Genomic DNA, 16,264 nt, shown 5'->3' with positions numbered 1-16,264 from the left:
AGGTATGGGCAAAGTGTTTCCAATGCCCGAGGTAGCTTGTTCTGACATCCTTGTATGTTAGCACCTTGTGAAGTATAAATGTAATTCCAGCTTCTTCTGTTGAAGCTGTTTCACTTCCCAGAAATACTTCAGTGCTCACAAAGCTACAGAGCGTGTGAGAACAACAGTTTAGATTTTGAACCAGTGAATCCTTGCATACCGATAATAATCACAAATGCAACGGCTTTTTTTGTATAAAATAAAAGTATGCTTATCCAAATCAGTTTGCAGGACTGGAAACTTTGAAAAAAATTCCTAAGTTCCACTTTATGGAACCATTTTGAACAACTTTTAATTCACATGACAAATGTTTTAAGAATTGAGCATTTTCATCGTTAAGTGACATTTTATTTTAAATTAAAATAAAATATGTTTTCTAAATGCATGACAATAAAGTCTGATATCTTAGCTACCCATAATTGTTCCTCTGAGAAAATAAAAGTCTCAAATACCCTAAATTCCACACTCTGGAGCAATTTAGGTCTCCTTAGAGATCACAGTTTGAACTACAAATGCAATAAGGGCTGCATCCTGCTGTAACTGAAATCCTTCCTAAGTCTACGTCTGCTTTTCAATCTCTCTAATTTTTCATTAGATCAAGAGTCACACATTTTTGTTGGCAGTAAAGCAATTCCAATTTGAACTGCCTTCTGTCTTCAATAGGAATTTTCCCAAAGTACAGAAATAAAAATGTAAAACTTTGCTGTGTTTCATTACTTTCATTCTTTTGAACATTGCTTCTCTGAAAGCTCTGTGTGAAATTATTAGAAGACAGGTTTTGAAATGCTTGTGAAAGTAGATGCATATATGGGACTCAAAGGGCCCTATTTAAAAAAGAAATTTGCCAGTTACCCCGATCTCTGGTTGGTTATGCCCATTCAAGGATACAGAATCCATCATTCGTATGATTATTTTTACATCTGAACTTTTTTTTATACTAGATAGACTTGAAACTTTCAGGGTCATTTGCCCAGCATGTAGTTGAATGTCCTGTGCTATAGATTCCAATTAGCAAGACCATGTTCAATGGTCCTACACCACCAATGCTGTCTAACTGCTTTCCACTTGGCTTTATATGTTTCTTCTTTGTTGCAGCTGCAACCAGGTCTATCTACCCTTTGATAGAAAAATTTCAATTACCCCAGGGAGACGCTTTTAGCTTTATTAAGCATTGAAGTCTACACAGTTGTTCTTCTGTTGAAGAGCAGTTCAAAAGGAGAGTTTCTGAGGAAGTAATCTGATAAATTAGGATAAATCTTGTGGACTTTCACTGCTAATGTTTTTCCTGTAACCTGAGCCTAAGAATCTGCCAACTCAATGTACGGTTAAGCATTTCTTTAACACTTTTAGCCCCTGACAGATGTTTCTTATACTTTACAAGTAAATGGCTCTTCAGTGTTTTTTGAGACTGCTGTGCTCTCAGCATAAAATTGATGTCACAGAAGGCTGGGTAGCTGTGCTCTAGCCTTGATAGGTAGTGACAGAAAACTGTTCCCATCTGGTAGCTTTGTATTGGCCTCTGAGTAAACTAATGGTTTCCTTTCTTAGATGATGGGTGTCAACTCATCACCTCCTTGTTGCCAAGAGTAACCTGAGTTATCTAAGAAAAAGCAAGGACTGCATACACCAGATCTCTGATCTGCCCTCACTGCGTTGTGATTGGCCTCTTAGGGGAGTGGGGTGGCCAAGTGACATGGAAGAAAGCTAGCAATAACACTGTTGGAAGTCACATCTCTTCGTAGATAAAAAAAAGAGCTTCTCTTCCTAATGCTGTCAGTCTTGTATTTTACTTCACTGGTGGGTTCATTTACGCAAGTAAATAAGGCTGTCATTTATGCTTTTTAATGTTTGAAAATTCCACAAAAGTTTCACGTCAGTGGTTTGAAATCAAATCTTTCATTATTGTCTCTATCTTGCAAATTAATTTATTACTGTATTTGAAGTCCTAAATGCCTCTTGAGAGAGCTGAACATACAGTCTAACAATCTACCCATAAAGAGCAAACATGAGTTACACATTTAAAGAAGATAATCTTTCAGTTTTACGGAAATCCTGTCACTCTTGCTTTTCTGTTTAAGCTTCATATAATAAAGCATTTCTTTCTATTTTCAGAAAAGTTTTGGTTCTTCCTCACTCATTCCTGTTCTGTGTGACAGAGGAAAATGGCACATCTGTGAAAAGCGTGTGGAACTAAATGAAATTAATATCACCCAATTAGAAGAACACAAGAGTTCTTGGATGGAATATATTGTTTTAGGAATCAACAATAAAGAGTGAGGAGGAAACAAATAACCATGGATAGAGTGCTCCAAACCCACATTCCCACGTAAGTCTGAAGCTACAGCATGCCCTTTTTTCAGCACTATTAAGTAACAGCCGCTATCAGTTTCAAACTCAGGTGGTAGAATTTACATAAGCAAATCTCATCTGGCTAAATACTGCCCTATAAATATACATATTATAATCTGCCATTAGCACACAAGATTATATTGTCATAATACATCAAAATATTACAACCAGGGATTTTGAATGAATTATCACTGTTCATTTCTGTGCATCCATCATAAGGCCAATGTGCCACCTACCTCTCTCTTACAAGACATCCTCTACCATCCCTCTGGACAGAGGCATTTCACTTTTTTCTCAGCAACTCAAATAACAACAAATATTCCTACTAAAACCGAAATAAAATTGAAAAAAAAAAAAAAATCCCTAAACTGTTTGCTCTCTCTTAGGAAAACACTATTTCATGGTGCAATAAAATATATTAAGACAGGAAAAATAATTAAGATTACAGAAATTAATTCTGTATCAAAGTCCACAGAAGGACTCCTGTTGACATCAAAGCTTTGGCTTCTCTTTGATAATGAGATTACACTTCATACTTGATTTTCTATGTATTCTTCTCTGCAGAGTAGATGTATTACCACTGTCTGTCAATGATTCTGCACAGAATTCAATGAGTTTAAAAGCGAAGGATATATTTTTTGTACCACTGGGTTTGGAAAACCTGCAACCAAAGACCTGACACCATAACACTGGAGTTGAAACTGTAGTTAGAGCTTGTGTTTCCAGTGTTTCATCATGTTGTGCATACATAATATTTTAGGCTTTCACTTCCAGTCAGTCAAGACCGCTGGCTTTCAAATTTCAACTTATATCATCTATCAAGCTTCATTCAATACATTTGTATGCACGTAATTATATGAAACTTAATTAACAGGATAAAGAAAGTGGAAAAATTGCTGTCTCTCTCTCTCACCTGCTTGGGTCTGGAAGAATGAGCTGGTGTAAAATGCAGTTAGAAGGCAGTAGGTAAGACTGAACATAAAGAAAGGGTTAACTTGTTTATGAAATAACCATATCTCTGCCTATCCCCTTATCAGAGTAGAAATAGTATCATAAAACAAATACCAGATCTTACTTTGATACTCTCCATTTTCTGAATAGTCTGGTGACATTTTGACATGTAACCTTTTAAGAGAAGACTTGGTAAGCTATAAGGGAGTATAGCACTCAGGTGCCAAGTCACTATTCCAAAGTTCAAGGTGTATGTTGCTGAATCAGTCATTGCTAATACTCATGTTTACAGCACTAAGAGAGAGAAGGTACTGGAGGAAAGTCTTGCAGGTGCCAGACAGAGAGATGTCTATATTAAGTCTTAGGCTGAATTGTTAATTTTTAGTTATCAGCAAAACCAAACTAAGAATCTGCGTGCTCAGCTGCAAATGTTATTGGTGCAGCTTGTTCATGCCTCAAAGATAACAGTTGCTTTCAGCATGAAATGCTGAGATTTTTTTCTCCTAGGTTTGAGCTCTTCAGTTCAAAATACACCGCTCAAACTTGCTTACTAAACAAGCAATGAAATTTTTGATGTTTACATCAGTGTAAGATCTGCTGAATTTTCTGGGATTTGGAGTGACTCAGTGCTGTCTGTGTGCATCGAGAGGAGAGGTTTTCTTTAAAAAGCATTTAAAACCCACTGAGTGGAAACCATAATGTTCATTAATACGAACCCAAGCTGTGAAGCTCAGCAGAACATGGTCTGAAGAAGATCATCATCTCGGTCAGGGCACATCTGACCTGTAGCTGGAGAAGGCCAACTTCGTTCTTTATATCTGAAAACACTACAGTCCGTTGTGGTATAGCAGACAGCTCTTATAGTGGAATTGGCCCCTAAGGTATTTCCATCCTAGCTCCAGCCTTTCCTCTTCCCTGCCCAGACCTTTTGCCTACTTCCTCCTCCTCCCTTCTGCAGCAGCCTTCTACAGATACAGAAAATGAGCTCTAGGAGCAGGGACTTGCAGGGGAAATGAAAGCTGACCGATCAGTGAAGAGTATCGCTGCTGACACAGTGATGGTGGAGGTGATGATAAACTGCTGAGGAGATGAGCAAGGTGCAAGGTGCTGCTGTCTGTGCCAATGTGTCGAAGCCTGCTTGGGCAGGTTAGACGGGGCAGGAGAGCTGCTGCCGGATGGGGCAGTGAGGGTGGCTTTGCTGCACGAAAGAGGCTGACAGCTGCTTGCTGGGAGAGGGGGCGCAGGCTGCAGCGGCAGACGGGAGGAGGGGTTATAGGTTACAGGGCTTTGTAAAGCAGAGATCCAACTCACAACTACCAAGGCTGCACACCTCTGCTTTGCATTATCACACAACAGCAAAAAGCAGGTGAAGTAGACGTCAAATGAGCAGAACAGCTCTATCAGAAACTGTGCTGATCAATACGACAGATTATTTGTTTCAGCACAGTGCTTTCACCCAAATGGTGCTGCTTCTTCCTGACACAATGATTTATAATTTTATTTGAGCAACTTTTATTTCATGGACTTCTAATGAAAGATCCTGTCATAATCATCTGTGCCAGGGAACAGTTTCGATTACCTGCCCAAAAGTCCTCCTCACTACATAACCTTCACAAGCTATTAAGCTAACATCTCTTTATTAATCAAATATTATTTGGGGAATTTCCCTGCTCTTAGTGATATTTCCAAGGCACTAACATTAGAGAATGTCCACCAGAGGCAGATTGAGGTGCTGGTGAATCACTTTCTTTAGGATTTATGGTTACACTGTGTGAGACTGTGAATGGGGGTGCCTGTGTGTTAGAAATCAGAGGAATGATCTACAAAGCCTAAGAAAAAAAGTAATTTAAAAAGTGCTGGAGAACACTTCAAAGAAGCCAGGTTCTGCTGCAAGGATTCTGTGACAATCTCAGCTGGTGCTTTTCAGCATCTTCAGTCATTGTCTCATGTCAGTAAATTAAGACACCTCTATGCTTGATCATTATAGTAGTTCAAAAAGCAAGGAGTAATTTATGTCTCTCTGGCTAACGATGGTACCTCACAGGCTGAGAGGACCACTTCAGTGAAGTGCATTGTATCAGTGAGCCGGGCAGTCGTGCACATGCAGGAAATGTTTGTGTCTTAATGCATTTTTTTCCTCTCTAAAACCCCCATACATTCTATAGCCTTCTTGTATCATTCCTCTTCCTGCATTACTCCACTTCAAGATATTCTTTCTAGAACATGCCTTCAGTCCTTTCTCCATACAACTAAACAGTAGGTCGGACAGTAGGTAGGTCTATTACAGTCTCAGGCACAGGAACTCCCCTCTAAAGAAATATTCAAAGTCATTGCAATAAAGAGGAAATAAACAAAACGATGAACCCTGCTGAATCGTCTCTTGCAGTATGTAGCTGCTGTTCAGCTGACAAATTAAATGGTGGACAGAAAATAACACTACTACTATTACTATATATATATTAATATTACTCTGGAGAAGGCAGCAGCAGTCCTTGCCCTCATCCTGTCAGCAACATGAGCTGGCACCAGCTAATGGGATCTCTACTATCAAGAGTTGTCCAAACCTTAAAAGAATCTATTCAAAGCAGAGAAGGAACAGAGAGATGTTACCCAGGTGAAGGATACGACGCCCTTACTTTCACTCTGCTTTTTCATCCCACCAGTAAAGCAGCTTTATCTGTGAATCTGGCTACAGCACGGAGGGAGTAAAAGAGAGAATGTGCACATACGCATCTTGCAAAATTAATGCCACGGTGTTAAGTTCAACAGGAATCTCATTTTAACAGGAAAAAATATTATTTCCGTGGAATCACTATCTCCCTGGAACAACCTCCCCAGCAGGTACTTGTACCTACAAGACAAGTGGCTAAGCTATGTCTAATCCTCAGAAAACTCTGATCTCATACACATCACTGGCTTGCAACCATGAAGTTACATAGGACCACCGAAGACATAAAGCTTGTGGCATGCTTCACAGTCCAAGTGGCACCTGGTATTCACCAGAAAATAGAAACCTCAGCACATCTAACTGTAGAGCTTCAGAGCAGTCTGTGCAGCCCAGTGCACGGGCTGCTTTCTGCGTTGTGAAGAAAGCCCTAGTGAGAAGCCCAGTACCAGCACCACCACTGGGTTCTGGGATCACTTCACCTCTTCTTCCAAAAGACTATGAGAACAGAGAACAGAAGAGTGGCAAAATTTTTGCAATCTTCAATATTTGCTTTTTCCTATATCTACTTTAATCCTTGCTTTTCCTTGGTGAGAGACGTCCAAAATATTTTTAATTTAATTTTAGGATTTGAAAATGCATTTAGGCTGGTTCATTATAAGCAACTGTAGTTTATCTGGGAAAAGTGCCAGAAAACTTTGTGGTAGTTTTAAGTAGTCTGAAATAATAGTTGGATAAGTGTATTTTTGAGAAAAGGAAGGTATTAGCCACCATAGAGGAATTGAAATGAAAGGAGACCTTCATATCTTTGTCAGTTTTGTTCAGGTGCTAAAGGTTTGGGGTTTTTTTTTTTCATTTTCCTGTCAAAATATTAGCCACTTCTGAGTTACAGATTCAGCAGATGAAATTGTTTAGAGTTTATAATAAAAGAGCTCGTAATGAATTAGAGTTCATAGTCTGTGGAACTGATGATCTGATGATTTAATTAGTTTCATGATTTAATTCCAATCTGATACATCAATAGCTAACAAACATCTATTTATATAACAAAATACTTCCGTTACTATTCACTTAGTAAGTGGACTGCCTTAGCTTTCACTTTAGCTTAATACTGGTGATATCAGCTCAATTTTCATTTCCTGTTTTCATTTTTTTCCCCAGAGAGATTTAATAATTTTTAAAACAAAATAATAATTTAATTAAAAATCCTTTTTTTTTTTTTTTTTTCAGTAAGCAGCACAGACCAAGAACCTTTCCATATAGAGTGAATATTAAGTGGTCAAGGAACAACCTGATGGGCCCCCAGTCAGTGTTTGGGTCTTTCACATAGTCCTACTCATAGATCGTACTAACAGATCACAGTCAGTCATCTCACTCAGCATACAGATTTGTACCGTTGAACAAGGCACACTCCCAAAATATGTCAAAGGAGTCACCTCCATAGTGTGACCCTACCATGGCACTGAGCAATAATCTGTGTCTGACAAAGTGTGCTCCTAACACAATTAAAACTGGACCAGGTGATACCCTTCTTAACCCTCAAGAAGCCTCCGAGACTGAGGGTAATACACCAGCCAGCTAGAGAAAGTGAGTGCCCCATCCCCATTTTCCTTAAGTCCATCCTCTATGTCAGCAGTAAACTCAGTTCTTTTTTCTCCCCATACTGAAGAGAATCTCTTCATCACTGGATTTCCTTTAATATGCAGTGTTCCCACTTGGTGATGCATTACACTGCCTATCACACAATCTCTGGTGGATATTTGCTCTTTTGACCATAGCAGCAGTAAATTTACGCAGGGTAGACACCTGCAATGATCTGAACAACAAACTTGCTATACGTAAATAATTCTCTGTAGGATTTTATGTAACCTCACCCGGCAGGTAATGATTTGAATATGAAGGTATTCCTGGACTGCTTGAGCATCCAGTTGGGACTTTGTCTCCATCAGGAGAGGAAAAAGCAGGGGAGCTGAGGTTATGTGGTTCCACCTCCAGTTCCTCCTACCTCCAGATCAGCCTTCTGCTGAGCTGGCATCTATGATGCTTTCTATTCAAACAATATTCCACATGGGTTTTACCAAAACTTTGCATAATCTAAAGCAAATGCTGCCTTCTCGCCTCAAAGTCCTTTGACCAGACTTCCACATACAAAGTCCTTCTGAACTGATACATGCAAAACCTTGTAATTTAAAGACTAAATACATGATATGTTTACTGTTATTGCCTTCTTTTGCAAAAGCTGTAATTCTCCTGACACACAAAAGCAAGATCCATGGCAGGTATGCACAGGCACAGATTTTTAAGGATCAGTGTACCTGCTCCCAGCTGGAGAGGTGCTGTCATTTACATTTTCTGCAAATCAGTTCTCCATTAGTAAAACCCAGAATGTTCTAAGACTGGTAAAATGTAGCCTTGCTTCAGAAGTGATTTACCTCTAATTGCACATGATATTTAACAATCATTGTTAGGTTTTTTTACTCTTTTGTGGTGGGAAAGTGCCTACAGGAAATTGCATTTTGACCTCTCCAACTTTAACCTCCAAAAACTTGAAGGGGCTGCATATTTGGACACAGCATGAACACAATGAATCTTATCTTTCTGTATTTTGTGATGCTGCTGCCATCTAGAGTATAGAAGTAATATTGTGTCAAGAAAGAAACACCATCAGCAGTATTTAATTAATGGATTTTGTATTAACAGCAAGTATAATCATAATCATACATTTTTCTCTATTTTGTTCCACTGCTGCCACCTAGAGTTATAAAACAAGTTTATGATTTTTCTAACCACAGCTATTTAATTAATGACTATTTATATTTGTGGGTGATACCTTACTTTTCCACAATTTTATCATTGCTTTGGCTTGTCTCTTTGTCCTAAATGTCAGTATAAGCCAAGTATTGCATCTAACGTTCTCTTTTTGAAAAATTAGCAAAGTGGTTAAGCCAAATAATTAATTTATTGTGATTTTAGGTTTTTAAAGATAATTGTTAAATAAGATTGCATATAGAGAAAATATCTTAGATCATCCAGACATATTTTTTCCCCTGGTTGCAGGACATCATCCAGCATAAAAATTAGACTTAACATTCATATGAGACCCCTTAATCAGAATTAGTAGGGGAAAATATAGGCTGCCATTGTCATTAACAACGACAGACAGCTGCTGTTACTTCTGTAAAAAACCACAAGATTTTTCAGAACCTTTTTTTTTGTGTGTCACAGAAGGCAACACACATGCCTTGGGGACTGTAAAACAATCAATAAAAGAAAATAATGAATAATAGGTTACCAAATCTGCAGTCACTAGTGCATGTGACCTCCTTGTATATTCGAAGGTTCAAAAGAAGTCTCCTTTGATACCTAGTAGGTAACTACAGAAATTCCTGGAAGAAATCCTAGGCATTCTTGTTCTTTTAGCCTATTTAATTTTTAGACAGCTTTGGATGACTGCACTGGAGGTAACAGCAACCCTCCAAGATCAAACATCCACCAACTCTTTACCTGGATTGTTCCTTCCTCTTTGCTGATGTAATCACTTTCATTATCCCTCTTCAGGTGGCCTCGACAGCTTACTTTGTTGGGAATCCTTAGCTTGTCATGTCTAGTGGAAACAGTAGCACTTTCTATATCTTTGTTTGACAGCTCTATTACAGTGCCTCAAAACTCAGGAATTTAATACATAGGCCTCCTCAATATCTCTAATGGCAAATTTCATGAAAAAAACCCCTTTTCTTGGACTTTGATCACAGAACTTTCTCTAGCTGGCTGTTCTTGGTTCCTAGTTCCTCTAGCTGTGCCCCTTGCCTTCTTTCACCTACCTATGAAGTAAAGCCGATGTCCTGGTTTGGTCTTTTCAAACTATCTTTATGAAAACTAGTCACTGCTCTTGTCACAATGGCTTCACCTTAATAGCAACATGAAAGTCACACATGCTTCTGTATATCCTCCAAATAGCTCACCCCAGGAAAACTGCTGCAGATAACACAGGTAGCCAAATGAAGCAAGGTTTTATTCTCAGGTTGGTGTCGTTTGTCTTTTTGGTTGTAACATGGAAACTTTTGAATAATACATCCAATCAGTTCCACAATTTCTCAAAGAATGTCCTAGGCATAAATGCATAGGTATTTACAGATTTAAGCAGAATCAAATGAGAAAGCAAGCTAAACAGGGAATATATGAAGCTCAGATATAGAGCTGGCAGAACCAGAAGCTTCAATATGATCTGTAATTGTCTACAGATCAAAGCTATTAGCAGCTTGCAGTAAAACAACAAAATATCTCATCTCTGCTTGTCTTCTCACTGTAGGAATAAGAGAATTAATAATGGCGTGAAAGATATGACTGGAGGAAAGAGCCACAAGAGTCCATTATGTATAAAGGATGAAGAGCGAATGGTATGGGGATGGAAAGAGCCCCTGTGAGGCTGGAAGGAAGAACTCACGACTAGTGATGTCCGGGCATTGGGAGGGCACCCATAGTGTCTGACACAATGAAGGAGAGGGGCACCTCAAGGCGTTCCTGAAAGTTTAATTGAGTGGGAAAGTGGTGGATAAGACCTTTGCAAGCTAGATAGACAAATATAAAAATTGCTTAGTGCAAGGAGAGGCCTAAAAAGCAGTCTCCTGAAGTATTCATCACCCTGAATAGTGATTACCATATGAGATTATACAAGAAAAATAATCCCATGCAAGCTTAGAAGTAGCCTTTGTGTTAAAGGTATAACAAAAGCATTGGCAATAGGCTGTTGTTATCTTCTAACCTCAGCTACATCTGAATAATGATGAAAAAAGGAAGATGTGTAAACTACATAATCGCTACTTCCAGTAGCTATTATAACCTCTTGCTCATACTGTCTATATCCTTGTAGACTACCCTGAGTTTTGTCAAAGGAGTTTCGATTCTTCCTGTAAAATTGACCCAGGAGTGAACGATAATACATGACTTTTATGAGAATGGACTATCTGTTATCTGCCTGGGTTAGCAACCACTGTCTGAAATTTATCTTTTTCAGTTTGAAATAGGGGTCGTTTATTATCATGTTTCGTTTGGTCTGCAGTAACAATCATTTTGGGACCTCTTATTTGTGTTAGGTATTGGCAACATTTTTCTTTTCCTTTGGCCTCTAAGTCTCAGATCTGGTAATTCTAATAAGTGATACACTCAGTTTAAGAAAAAGGTATTATGTTGTTGATACTTTGTTTTTAAAAAAATCAATTTCTCTGGTATTTATGCTTATTTTTCTTCTAGTGCTTGTGACCATAAAAGCCAGGGTGTATTATACTTCCACTGATATAACAGAGAATAACAAAAATGAGGCAGTTGTAACTTGTAAACCATTATCTATGAACTTGCATGGAATCCCATCTTGGCCAAATTATGATAAGCCTTTGTTATTCAGCATATTCTATTCTAACTCAGTATTTAAAATGAGAATTGATCAGAAGATTGCACCACTGGGTGATCATCTAGCAGAAAGATTAATCCTATATAAGCTTCTTGAGGGGTTTTTTTTGTGCTTCGTTAGACTTAAAAAAATAATCAATAATTTGCTTCTGTAACTTCCATAAGCTTTTTTCCAGTGCCAGTCCTCCTCGTAGCATATCAGTCATACTGTCCTCAAGCTCCAGCCTGGGTGGAACGTGCAACTGGTCGTTGCCCAGGGACCTCAGCATGTAATGGTCCTTTTAAAGGCTCACCTTGTTGTGTGCAATTGTCCCTTCTTTTTGGTGCTCTGATGAATGAGTGAATACAAATTCTATCGAGTTAGTATAGTTAATCCTTTTCTGACATCTAGTCCCTGTTACGTGTAGTACAGTCCGTCTCTCAAAGTATGGGACTAATTAGTTTTACTTCAGATAAGCACTCCAGAGATAATTACTTATTCTTCTTCTAGAACCCTAAAGATTCAGGTCATGGCATTTTGATGGCTTTTAATTGCTGGGCTGGGTTAAGGCTAAAGAGAAAATTTTGAAAGAGGTGTCTACTAACATAACACTTCTGAACCTCGTTTACGAAGTTGGTTCTATTCAATCTAATGGCTTTTTTTTTTAGTAAAATAACAATTCCTCTGCATTTCAAAATGCACTCATGGTATCTGTCACTATCTTTGGATCCTCATCTTGTTTTTTCAACAGTGAGCTTATTATTACCTTAGTAGATGCCTGAATTTATTCAGTAACCATTATTTTAACCACTTAGCCTTCTTTTGGTGTTAACAGTTCAGCACAATGGAATTTATATTAATATGTTACCTTTTGCTAAGAGCACACAAAGAACGTAACAAAGTGCTTAAGAGATTTAAGAAAAGCATTTGAATCCTGATCAGCAGACAAGGTCTACCCAATACACATAGTTGATAGTTTGATTCTGCAGCCTGCTCTTCAATCTAAATTCACATGGGATCCCTGTTGCGTTGTTTCAAGTCCTATTTTCATCTTGTAATGTGATTCAAAATGGTTCAGACATAAGGAGTTCCCATTCTGTTTACATTATTAAACAAGCATAGTTTTTGCTTTGGCAGTAAGTGGTCAGGCTCGTAATGCCTCTAGTAATTATCTTTCACTGAATACCAATATTTATTTCGAAATTTACATCCAGGAACTAATCACGTACAAAATCCTGCTTTGAAAATGTATTTAGAGCCTCAGAGAGAACTGCTCCCATGTGATCACAGCTTTGTCCTCAAGCTGTTTGTTCATATATGTGTGTTTGCTCTTACACCGTAACAATTTTTCCTGAGTGGTGCAGGTTTGCATTGTATAAGCAAGTCATAGAAAGTGGAGAAAGGTAGTACAATTTATTAGGCCAAATGCTATAAAGGGGAAAAAGACAAGCTTTTCAATGCATGTCCCTGTCTTTGAGTTTGAAATAGACACAGCAAAATTTAAGCTGAGGTTTAATACAATTATGCCAGCTTAGCTAGACACACTATTGCATCCCTTTTCATGGAGCAGTTTTGAAATATTTTACAGTTGTCCTACATTTATGAAAACCAATTTGTCCTTCTTTTTATTCTTTTGCTAACTCTGTTTTCTGTAATTGTGCCAAGGCATATATTTCTAATTAATACAGTTCAAGTCTGTAACTGTTTGCTAACACTATCATTTGGAAGGAAGACTTTCTCAGTAGCTCTCAAAATATTCAGTCAATTTACTGCAGCAATTGTTTTGGCCTCTTTATTATTTCTACCATAAACATTTGGTCTGATTAGTCTCACATTATATAGATTCATTAGCTAAGTCTGAACCATAATGATCAATGATCTTATCCAACAGTTTATTATAAAGAAAAAGTATTTTTGCCAAATAATGTTGTTGATCAAAGCAGTCTTGAGATACATTCCCTTTAAAAACCACTGTACAGCAAAAAAAAAAGTTCCAACTCCCATCCCTGGGATTACTTTGGTATTTTATCCCATGACTGATTGCTGAAAAAGACATTGTTGGCTGCAATGGGTTGAGATGTAACCACAATCATCCATCCTTTCTCTGGCTCCATAAATGTCTAAACTGCAACAGCCTCCGCAGGAGGAACCAGCCCATGTGCTCCACTTGTCTTACCTGTGAGGCAGCATAATGCATAGGCTGAACTTTAGGCAGAACTGTAGGCATTTGGAGAACTTTAAAACATGTACAGCTGCAGGATACATGCATCTCTAACGTTAGACAGCAACTACATGGAGCATCTGAGGAGATCTGAGGAAATTTTGGTAATTAAGTCCCACTTTAAAAACAAAGCCCTCTATAGATCTAATACTACAATAAATAGATTATAAATTCCACCTGAGATTTTTCATCAAAGTAACTAGTCACAGCTTGTCCCCCAGATTTTATCAGAATTGCACATCTTTGGTTTTTACTGTTGGGTTTGTCTCACAGAGAAGAGCAAAGTTTAACAGCAGGCAGTGTGGCAGGGAGGGGTTCAGTATGCACATTAGCTTTGAATAAACTGCCAGTCTCCAAAAGAAGGCCTTTCCTGGTTTATTGCAGTATTCAAAACTTCGGATTTTGAACTAAATATCTCAATTTTACTATATAGGGTCTTAGCGTGTGTCTAGGTTTGTCCACTTTATCAGTGGATATTCTGTGAACTCTATCTATGATTACCTACGATTGTGGGGGACTGGACTCAGTAAACTAGAGGACACCTTCCAATTCTATGTTCCAGCTATCTTGAGGTTCAACAAAGACGTAAAAAAAAAAAAAAATCTAGGGTCAAAAAGGTCTATAGTTCCAGTAGTTTATCAAAAATATTTCAAAGGCAAGACTATAAGGCTTACAGAATTTAGTTTTGTCTATCCAGCAAAAAATAATCAGTCAATTCCATCTCCAGGCAAAGGTAAACTCCTTAATTTAAACACAAATCCAGTCTAAAACATTAGGTGCAGGACTGTATCATCATATTGGTCTCCCTAAATGGTTCTGTCAAGATGAAAACAGAATTTCGTACAACACTCCCAGCAAGCCTGTAATTTACCCTCATGTTTCAGAACTACTGAGACCATGAAATGTATATATTTATCAAATAGCATCAATGCTAATTTTTATTGATTGGCAACTGCGTTACTTCTAAAGCAGGCCACTAACAGTCGTGCTTTTCCAAGCAGTGCTATGTATTTCAGGAATAGCCAGGAATTCAAAATAACAGTCTGGAAAGCCAACTGGCATCTAAAACCAATGATTGGTAGATGTAGGAAAATCCTCAAATTTCTTCCTCTATTAAATTAAATAAAGAGACAGTGCTACTTCAGGAAAAAAAAATGCTTAACACACTTATTTAAAAAGTCCAGATTCTGAAGTTTTGTCTAAATAGGGGATCTACCAGATACCTATCATTTAGGTATTCCAATATATTTTCTGTTTTAGGGAATTTTATTCTAAAATAATAATAATAATTTTATTTCAGAAAAATTATTGTTATCTAAACCAGAAAAGTTATTTCAGAACAAAGTCACTTGTAATTGGAAAGAAACTACTTACATGGGGGTACTACTCCAGAATAGCAAAAGTGAAATAATTCTTCTGTAGTGGTTAAGCAAGCTGATTTCAAAATGTAGCCAAAGTGCGAATCAACAGAATATGCCCCAAATGCAGGCTCCTACATGCTTGAGGTGTTAGGTAAACGACAGCAGTGAAAACTCAGAAAATTCATTGAAGTCCTTTGTTTGGATGGCTATTTCCCATGCTATTAGCTATGTTTACAATATCATTATCATAATTTTATCATTATTTAGTTGTACTATAGTAAGCCCAGAGACTTAAATCAGGCCACTCTGCTAGGCAGAGTTCAAGCAAGCTTGATGTGGTCATCCCTTCCCAAAGCAACCAGGGAAGCCAGGTGAGTAAGAAAAGTGGTAACTTCAAAAGGTGCTCGTATGGGGAGTTATCCCACTGAAGTCAAAGGTTTTAGGCCTGAAATTAGAATCAAATTGCTTTTGTCCTTAAACAAGGGCTTTTGCCCTATTGCCCATTTCTTTTTTTTCTGTCTGATTTCATCGTGAAGACACAAAGCTGAATTTGCAAAATCACAGCCATTTCCATGGCAACAGATTGTGATGTTATGATGTCCACTGTTGGAGCAAACAAACCAAGCGACCAAGCTGTTGGGATAAGGAGTGAGTAGGTGTACTTTATAACCTTAAAGAAGCATTTCTAAAATCATTGCTGGTTGATATCATATCCATTTTGTAGATATCCACTACCACCGTCCCCCCACCCCCCCCAGGCCATGATTCTTTACAGAAGTTAAGATGATGAGTTAAAGGGCTGATCTAATAAACAGTAAAGTCAATGGGAAGTCTGCTGCTGGTTTTTTGGGAACTGGATTGGCCAAGAGAGCATGCCACTATGAATGCGATGTACGTAAGTATTATTATTCTTATTTAAAGGGGATATAAAATAACTTCATGTCATGTGATTTATCCAGCATCATGTACTAGATCTCTGAAAGATCTGTCATAGGACTGATAAATTACAGAATTCTTGTCCTATTTTTAATAAATTACAATCTAGCATTAACATTTAACATTAACGACTCTTCAGGTTTGCATCTGCCCAGCAGGATGAGTTCTACTTAGCAGCAGTGAGTTTCTATTTTCTTTAGGAGAGACAATCATTTTCAATATTATGGAGTTAAATTTAAGATTTGATTTAAAGTTCAAGGTTAAACTCACATTGATGTTCCAAAAAATTAGGATAGAGAAAAAAAAATAAGAGGGGAAAAATGAATTCTGATTCCATATATTAGCACCTTACTTGA

The sequence above is a fragment of the Pelecanus crispus genome, chromosome 9 (assembly GCF_030463565.1).
Source record: "Pelecanus crispus isolate bPelCri1 chromosome 9, bPelCri1.pri, whole genome shotgun sequence".
Classification (NCBI taxonomy): Eukaryota; Metazoa; Chordata; class Aves; order Pelecaniformes; family Pelecanidae; genus Pelecanus; species Pelecanus crispus.
Note: the sequence above shows the minus strand (reverse complement) of the source record.